Source organism: Crinia signifera, chromosome 6 (assembly GCF_055691185.1).
Source record: "Crinia signifera chromosome 6, ASM5569118v1, whole genome shotgun sequence".
Classification (NCBI taxonomy): domain Eukaryota; kingdom Metazoa; phylum Chordata; class Amphibia; order Anura; family Myobatrachidae; genus Crinia; species Crinia signifera.
In genome coordinates, this window is record NC_139222.1 from 108,174,012 (window position 1) to 108,184,245 (window position 10,234).

Below are 10,234 nucleotides of genomic sequence, written 5' to 3' on the forward strand. Positions count from 1 at the left end.
CAGTGGGACGACATATATCCAGTGTCCAGTGTGACAGGGGCTGTGTCCAGTGTACAGGGGCTGTGTACAGGGGTTGTGTCCAGTGTACAGGGGTTGTGTCCAGTATACAGGAGCTGTGTACAGGAGCTGTGTCCAGTGTCCAGGGGCTGTGTCCAGGGGCAGTGTCCAGTGTGACGGCTGTGTCCAGTGTACAGGAGCTGTGTCCCGGGGCGGTGTCCAGAGGCTGTGTCCATTGTCCGGGGGCCGTGTCCAGGGGCTGTGTCCAGGGTAACGGGCTGTGTCCATTGTCCAGGGGCTGTGTCCAGGGTAACGGGCTGTGTCCATTGTCCAGGGGCTGTGTCCAGGGTGACGGGCTGTGTCCAGTGTCCAGGGGCAGTGTCCAGTGTGAAGGCTATGTCCAGTGTACAGGAGCTGTGTCCAGAGGCTGTGTCCAGTGTTACGGCTGTGTCCATTGTCCAGGGGCTGTGTCCAGTGTGACGGCTGAGTCCAGTGTACAAGAGCTGTGTCCAGAGGCTGTGTCCATTGTCCAGGGGCTGTGTCCAGTGTACAAGAGCTGTATCCAGAGGCTGTGTCCATTGTCCAGGGGCTGTGTCCAGGGTGACGGGCTGTGTCCAGTGTCCAGGGGCTGTGTCCAGGGGCAGTGTCCAGTGTCCAAGGGGCTGTGTCCAGTGTGACAGGCTGTGTCCAGTGTAAAGTAAGAAAAATAAATAAAAGTAATAAATAAAATAAAAACACATTTTTTGAGGATGATGGAGGAGGAAATAGTGGGAGATCAGCAACCTGATAGAAGTGCTGAAGCTTCTACCACCAGTCATGACAAGGCCAAAACCTCTTTGTATTTGCTCTTTGGAGCATTTCTCTTTTTTTGGGATGGTTTATTAAACTGCCACCCTGTCTGCCCCTGCAGTGCCGCTCTGCCAGGTTGGAAGTGTAAGGTCCACATGTATGTGATGCCGACTGCTGTCGCTTAGCTTAGTCATCCAGCTACCTCGGTATACCCTTTTGGCCCAACTACAGTAAATGAAAACAATTTTGTAAGCTGTGAAGTGATCAAAATTGACTAGAAATGAGTGGAAACTAATGTTATTGAGGTTAATAATACTTTAGGGGCAAAAACAGGGCCAAATTCAGTTATTTTAGCCATTTTTAGCATTTTTTCATAAAAATCCAGATCCAAAACTGAAACCAAAACCCACAAGGGTGGTTTTGCCAAAACCAATCCAGATCCAAAACATGAAGGGAGATCCAGATCCAAAACCAAAACCCGAAAAAGTGGCCGCCGCACATCTCTAATTGTAATGCACATGCACGATGCCATCTTGCCATAAAATCCTGCTCCTTTATTTTATTTTATTTTTTATGGCTGGCCGTATGTAAGTTGATTTACTAGTAGCTGATGTTTGTGGGTGGCAACCGCCCATGTTCCAGGAGTGTCAGGGAATAAAGCAGGCATACCAGGCGTTTGAGGGGAAGTCTTCTGACCTCACCTCCGGCCCCAATCAGCCTGTTTCTATGGCAGCCACCGAGTAAGTCCTGAGATACGCACAAACTGCACACAGTTAAAAAATCATTTGATGGTGAGTCGAGAATGGATTTGCTGCTAATCGCCGATCCAGCTAACCGTGAAAAGCAAATCATAGGCTTACATGGAGCAGGATTTCACTCTGGGGGAGCGGCGTATACCTGATCACAGGGCCCCAAAAATGATCAGCCCAACAATCAGGTCTGAACTCGTTTCAAGAGTGATTATTTGTTTAAGCCCGAGAGTGCCGCTATATTTATCCTTCTATCTTATCCCTGCATGAAGGCACCCGGCATCAGCATTACAAGGGTTACAGGAGTGCCGGTCGATGCCCGACTATATATATATATATATATATATAACAGGGAAAATATAGGCGCGCTGACACCTGTAGTCCTTTGTAAGACAGTCTGTAAATCAGTGTCCTTAAAAGCACACACTATCCGGCGGTAACCCGGGGTCCCCGCCGCCTGCCCGCATCCCCCCCTAACCCCCCTAACCCTGTCCGTCTCCCTGAGGCGGAGACGGACAGGGTTTCCGTCGCGCTGGCGACGGAGACTGAGACGCGCGTGCGCGTGAGACGCACGCGCGTCTCAGTGTATTCGCTGTGTCGACATTTGGGTAAAAAAACAGTGAAAAACTCATGTCGACCTAATGACTGTCAACCTAAACCCATGTCCACCTTGGGTCATGTCGACCTTTAACCCTGTCTACCTTGGGGCCAGTCGACCTTCCGGGGTCGACCTAATGACAGATGTACCGATTATATATATATATATATATATATATATATATATATTGGTAAAAGAAGGGTTTTGACCTTGGCGACCTGTGTTTAAGTTTTTAAAAAGAATAAAACTATAGGTGTATATATAAAAGATACAAAGATTTATTATGAGGGTGTAGGAGACTGTACATACAAATACTGTGTATACGTATAGAAAAGGAAAGGGGGGAATGCATATAATACTTAATAAAAAAGTACAATAAGTAAAAAGGGAGAAAAAAATACAATAAAAAGGAGATATATATATATATATATATATATATATATATATATATATATATATATATATGTTACTTGGTGCAAAAAAAAGAGGAATAATAAGATCGCTTAGCTTTTTGGTAAAAAGTGAGATGGATTCAGAAGCTGTCCAACATGTTTAGTCACAACTGACTTCCTCAGGGGGTGGCCCCCTGAGGAAGTCAGTTGTGACGAAACATGTATCTCAGGATAAGCGATCTTATTATTCCTCTTTTTTTGCACCAAGTAACATATATATCCTTTTTTATTGTATTTTTTTCTCCCTTTTTTCTTATTGTACTTTTAAAGTATTATATGCATTTGCCCCTTTCCTTTTTTATACGTATACACTGTATTTGTATGTACAGTCTCCTAAACCCTCATAATAAATCTTTGTATCTTTTATATATACACCTATAGTTTTATTATTTTAAAAAACGTCGCCTTTGGTGCGTACGCAACCAACCTTCCTATTGGATACAATGACTTTTTTGAAACAACTACAAGACTTTGATTCTCTACCTAAAGACTGCTGGTTGGTTACAATTGATGTAGTTAACTTATACACGACAATTCCGCATGCTATGGGCCTGAAAGCGCTGGAGAACTTTCTAAGGACTAAGAGTGAATTCGGTGAGCCCATGATTGACTTTATTGTTTCCCTAATGTCTTTGATTTTACACAACAACTTTTTTATTTACAACAATGAATATTACCTACAAGTAAAAGGTTGTTCTATGGGCTCATCAGTAGCTCCAATGTATGCCAACATTTTTATGTTTGCTATTGAAATTGATACTTTCCTGTCTATTGCAGAAACTAATAACAATTGGTTAGTGTTTAAACGCTTCATTGATGACTTGTTTGCTATTTGGACTGGCTCAAAAGAGCAATTAACTGAATTAATTCTGACACACAACGAGACTGACAGCCCAATTAAATTCACCTTTGAGATCAGTCAATCTATGGTGCACTTCCTCGACGTCGACATTCAATGTGTCGACAACCGACTGCTGACCAGTGTATTCATTAAAGACACAGACAGAAATACTTTATTGCAACCCAGTAGCTGTCACCCACGATCCCTAATAAAAGGCCTGCCATTTTCACAAATGATAAGATACCGACGTATCAACAATGACATTACCATTTGTAAAACCCAAATTGATGAATTAATTACCAGAATGGTGGCCCGGGGCTATGATCTGTCAGAATTGCTTAAATGTAAAGAGAGGGTCTTAAGAATTGATAGAGAAACTTTATTGATTCCCAAAACTAAAGACCCAGCATCAGATAATACCCTCCCCTGGGTTAATCGCTATAACCCCAGTTCAGAAGCCATCAATAAAACAATCAAGAGTAAATGGCCAATAATCCAATCAGATAACAAATTACCATTTGCCAATAAACGCCTGATGTCATGTTACTCAAGGGGTAGCAACCTTAAAAATCTACTGGTCAAAACTAATGTGATTTACCAACCTGCCCTGAGTGAACCATCCTGGCTAGGTCCAACACGTAAAGGTTGCTTCAGATGTGCCTGTGTTACGTGTCAATTTATGCTGACAGGAGACTCATTTCACCACCCGCATACTGGACAAAAATTTAAAATCTTACATCACTTCACCTGTAATTCAACTTTTGTCGTTTATCAATTGATCTGCCCGTGTAGTCTCCAATACATTGGAAAGACTGAATGCAAATTTAAAGATAGAATGTGTATGCACAGAAGCACCATTCGGCAAGCTCTTGCCACTGCCAAAAGTGATCATGTAGTTGCACGTCACTTTGCTGAACTAAAACACCCCCTAGCCAGCTTACGCTATCGCATGATAGATTGCATACCAGCAAATATCAGAGGGGGCAACAGGGGCTTGAAATTGCTCCAATGTGAGGCAAGATGGATTTACAGATTGGGTGTTGTGGCTCCCCGTGGCCTGAATGAGCAAATCTCGTACTCAATCTTCCGCTGAACAGTATGTATGTACACTAATACGTTTGCAAAATATTACTGCTGTTTTCTCTTTACTGCCTGTTCTCCTAATCCGTTACCTGCTATATCACTGTATATATTTTTGCTGCACTCTAGTCATTCTATGTACTATAAAGTCACTTGAATTTTTTTATTTATTCCCCCTTTTTTTATATATCACCATGGTTACTATGATGTAATTTTGTTGAGACGTCTTAGAATGATGATGTCATACACTTTCAGCAGCAGGAGGCGTGTTTAACCTCCCCTGCCAGACTCACTTTTGATTTGCTGTTTGTTCTATATGTACTGCTTTGTATTTGCTCACCATTATCCTGATGACAATTTGATAAAAATTGAAACGTTGATCACTAAGGCGTTTGTATAGTGTTTATTTCTGCTGCGAGTGCCGCACCCACGTTGGATACTAAACTTCAATCTTTTGTGAAGGCACCGGCAAAGTTTCTACAGTTGTAAGGAGTGCCGACCCCAAATCTGATATATATATATATATATATATATATATATATAACAATCAGGGAGAGTTGAGAGGTATACTGTGACTAAAAGAACATGGGCCCTTATTCTGAACTGAGCGGTACGGCCCGCGTGCGGCCGTACCGCCGATGTTTTCACTCTGCACATGCGCAGAGGTCAATCTGCGCATGTGCAGGCGACATCGCCGCACATAAAGTTTCTACGCCGCAAAGGGGGCGTATAGGGGCGTGAGGGGCTTCATACCCTCATTTCCCTATGCATACGCCCCGCGTTTCATGGGCGTTCCCATGCAAACGCGGGGCGTATGCATGGTAATGAGGCTATGACGCCAGTGATGGGGGCGGAAAGGTGACATCGCCGGATGTCAGTTCTCCGCCCCCATACAAGCTTTCACACGGACGATTGTCCGTGTGGTCTCAGCTTGCGGGAGCTGGTGGGGCGTGCGGCCCTGCCTTCGATGGTCGCAGACCATCGAATGCAGGGGGCAGCTCCCACCATGGTGGAGGCGTACGCCCCACCATTTTCATGCGGATCGCCAGCCGTCCGTGTACGGACGGCCGTGGCGATCCGTATTGTGGGCGGGGTATGGTTTGTGCGGCCGGAGCACCGTATGCGGCTCCGGCCGCACAGATCTGAATAAGGGCCATGGTTGGGAAACACAGGCGTAAAAATTGGGAGGTGTGGCACTGTTGTTCATAGCAACCAATCTGACTCTAGCTATTTATTTTGTGACTGCATTAGATAATTAACAGCTAGGTGTGAAATTGACTAAGATTGGAGTTCTATTTCACATAGGATGTTGCTATGGGCAACCAATCTACTTATTTATTTAGCACCTTCTAGAAGTTTAGTTTCTGATTGATTGCCCATAGCAACATTCCATCTGAAATAGAACTCCCATTTTAGTAAACTTCCCTTATAAAGTCTAGTTCTAGCCAGGGCTTGATTAAGAATTCCAGCCACCCCAGGCTAATATAGAAGTGCCCCTCCACTCAATACATTAGGTACATATATATATTTTTTACCTACATGCTCGTTGCCAGGGATTTTGTGCTTGTTGCCAGGCGGTTACATGCTTGTTTCCAAAAGTCTCTTGCTTCCCGGGGTTACATATGCTCGTTGCCTAGGGTTACATGCTAGTTGCCAGGGGGTTTATTGCTCATTGTCAGTGGGTTATATGCTCATTGCCAGGGAGCTACATGCTAAAAGCGCACCATCACTCCTGGAATCTGCAGTTCCGAATAGCAGAACCCTTCCTTTGAGTCTGGTAGGACCTCTAGTGTCTGCCTCCTAGAAGGTGGCACCCATTTTTGGGAGGCTGTTTTTGCAGACAGCATGCCGTCTCCATGAAATCTGCAGAGAATGGATTCTCTGCCCCACCCCCATCGCGTTGCACACACCCCAGGACCCAGCGATCCAGGCTGCAGCCAGATCAGACTATTGGTTGATCAGGCCCTGGGTCTAGGCAACAGCACCAGATCCTGCAAAGGTTTTGCAGAAAATTAACACAGGCACTCTTTTCCTCAACATAGGGATGGTCATCAAAAATCAATGATTCATAATCATCCATGGTCGTAGAATAATTTTGTCTTTGATGGGGGAGAACCAGATGGTGTCCCTACACCGCAAAGCTCTGCCCCTACGTTCTATCAGTCAAAGAGAAAAGGGATGACCATTGTGAGGTCACACCATTGATGGTTGTTATCCATTACATTGTATGCTGCCATCCATAGCCATTTGTGTCACTACCATCTATGTCAACCATCGATGGCAATTACAGTACACTGAAGGCAATCCCTAGTTCAACATTCTAATCTGGGCTCTTAAGCCTTATAAAGGACATATATCCACCCACTTGTGAGAGGAATGGAAAGAACTATCACATTTAGAAAGAATTAATCCGTTGCCCACATGTGGCAAGAATGCACACAGTTACAATGTGCTTCCCTCTATTGTTCCCATCCTGACTGAGAGATGTTTGTTATTCATATTTGCCTACTCTCCTGGAAAATTGTGTGGTGTTCTTGGTTAGAGATAGGCAAAATGACTCACTAAAGAGGGCGGGGATCAAATGAGCGTTCAGTGAAAAGATCCGGTTCTTTTTTGGTTGAGTCGCTGGCTCTCTTTGAAAAAAAAAAATGCTTATTTACGGCTTGAGTGTACTAAAGGTCCCCATACACGCTGAGATAGCAGCGTGCAATGTGACGCATTATCGGGCAGATTGCATTGCAACGCACTTTTTGTACTATGCGATGCACATGTTAGTCATATCACTTTTGAAGCTTAGTGCATCTGGCCCATGATTTTTACTTCATGAATCTGGTGCTTTAAAATAAAAGTTAAAAGTACTACACAGCCCAGCAAACACAGATCTAATAAATAAAAAAAAATAAAAAACACTGTCACTGCCTAGCCAAAGTCTGTGTGTCTGTGAGTGAGAATGTGTGGTCATGCTACACACCTTTCTGTGATACTATGCTGCTCCTGATACTGGGTACACTCCTGTGAGCAGCATCAAATTCTCTGCTGGGACCTGTGGTGCTTCCAGACAGTTCTGCAGCAGCCCTGTTATTCAGCAGCACTCAGCAGCTCCAATGCAATACTCTCTGGAGTTAGTACATCTCAGCTGCCACATCGATGGCAATTCTGCAACTGGCCATCTATAGTGCTATACTATGCATATTTTTTACATATCGATGGTCATCAATTGTGTTTGATTGATTGGCCTGTGGGCCAATCAAAACATGGGGGCGGGGCTTCACAGGTGTCGGGGGCGGAGATATGCTCCGTGTCCCGACACTTAAAAAAAAAAACTGTGTTCCCAGTTGTGACTAAAGTGGATCAGCAGAGACAGATGAGTAATGGAACTGTGGAGTCTTGATATAGTGGTGCATACTGGAGATGAGAACTTATACACGGCCTGTGGTCTTCACTGGGAACTTTGAAATTTGCTGCATATGACACGCAGGTCTCAGCCCTCTGCCACAGTCTCCCTTTATTCTTAGGAGTGTTATATACTGGTATTTTGGGAACCAATGGTACAAGGTATTATCGGACTGGTTATTATTGGCACTGGGCGGTATTGAGCTGGGTACCTATGGTACTGGCTGGTATCGGGCTGTTTACCGATGGTCGGTCTGAGAACGGATGGTACAGGCTGGCATTGTGCTGGGTACCAATGGCACAGGTAGATATCGGACTGGGACCTGATGATCGGTCTGAGAACTGATGGTACAGGCTGATCTGCTCGTTTTTAATGTTATGATTGTATTTTAAATGAAATCTGTCTCCTGCTCCTACCAAGGTCCGTATATAATCGTTTTTAGATAATTGTGTTTGCACAGGTGCATATGCTTTCCTAATTGATATGTGTATATATACCCCCACCCTCAGCCTGATAAAGCTACCTTGAAAAAGCTGCTCTCAAGCAGTGAAACGCGTTGGCACAGGCAACCCAGCCACCCCCCCCACCTTGCTGCTGTTCCAGACATCACCTTGGCAAAGAAAATTACAATATTCCATTCATCAGTGGAGAACCAGACCGGGACATCTACCTACCAACCACTCAATTGTGGTACCAACTTCTGAAGGAATGCCACCTATCTAAGGTACCTACACATGGTCATAAGTGGAACCCAACACTACAGAGAATCCAAATCAAGGACATCTACCACCACAGTTCAGATTTGGAGGACACTCTGCAAAGGGATTCCTGTCCCAGTGTCTGGAGGACAATTCCACCGTCCCCATCTCCCATCTTCACTTGCCAGAGAATAAGGTGATAACATCCAATACTGGACTCAGCTTTTTCAATTTTCCTTTATTTCCATTTTAAACCCCCTGATGCAATTGCACCATTTTTCAAAGTATTATATGTTTAAATAAATTGGTATTGTTACATTTTTACAAATCCTTGTTCTGTCCTCAATTTTGCGCAATCTCCCCCCACGCTCTCTTTTGTTTTATAGGGACTGACAATCCCTGTTTTTGATTGCTGCAGGCCTAACCACTCATACAGGCGCCCTAATACAGACACCCAGGTGTCTGTATATCTTTTCCAGTGGTCTGCGCGAATGTATCCTGGATTGGGCATAGAGACTTGCAGATGGAAGCTGGAGATAATTTAGCTGAGGTCAATCTGGCAACAACTGTGTCCGGATAGCTGGTAACACTGGAAGAGCCTGGAGCCTTGGAAGTACTTCTCTGGAACAAACACAGAATGAAGACAATTGTTCAAGGCGCTGCAGCATTGTGGGAGGCCTGCTTATATCCTTCAAGGTGTCTGTTGTGCTGGCCGTAGCAGCAAATTGGACAGAAGCAGGAAGTAAGCTTACCTGGTTATACCTGTCATGTGATCACAACTGGAGTCACTGGGGTTGTAGGATAGGTGAGCAGTGGTCAGCTGATCGCAGGTGTCATGGCCATGTCCAGTAATGTTTGTAAACAATGCTAAGCGAAATGTAATCACGTAAGAACAGGACACAGGAACATCATGCCAAACAACGCAGCGGCCACTCTGTGGCACAGAGTGCACTAGTGGGCCAGTAACTAATGCACATGAGTGGTGTGATTACCACAATCGCCATGATTCCTGGCAGCAGCATTGGTTCATTTGTGAACATCGGTCATCTGAGTAACTCCGTTTATTCAGGATGGTCATATTATTCACATAGCTGAAGCCAGTTAAGCTGTTTCTATGGACACACCAAGTGTCGGATCTTCCCTATGGGCTGTAGAACTGCAGCCTCCCCAGTAAAATCAGCTCCCCTGCCCATGAGACTGCACTGGCTAACTGATTGGCAGTGACTTGTTATTGGAAGTCCTTCCTGCCAGTCACCCAAAGTAAAGGCATTCTCATGTTGTTTCCTCCCTTAGGTACTGCCAATCAGGGCTGTGATAAGCAGAGAGCTGGCTTCCTTATCATGAAGTCTGTGTTATCTTCTATGGGCTGCAGCCAATGCAGCCCATAAAAGCCAGACTTTTTCACATGTGCAGTCCCATAGCCACTACTGTGCATGTGCCGGACTCAGCGCGATGTGCTAAGTCTGGCACATGACTTGCGAGTCCATGAGTGCTCATACACATGTGTTTAGCAGCATTATAAGAGGAGCAAGCTACATGTGTATTAGACTACGGCATCTGGAACGTTTAATCAGGCCCTGCATATAGGCCATGTGGGTGTTGATGCTCTCTTCCCTGCTACAGTCAGGGGCAGATT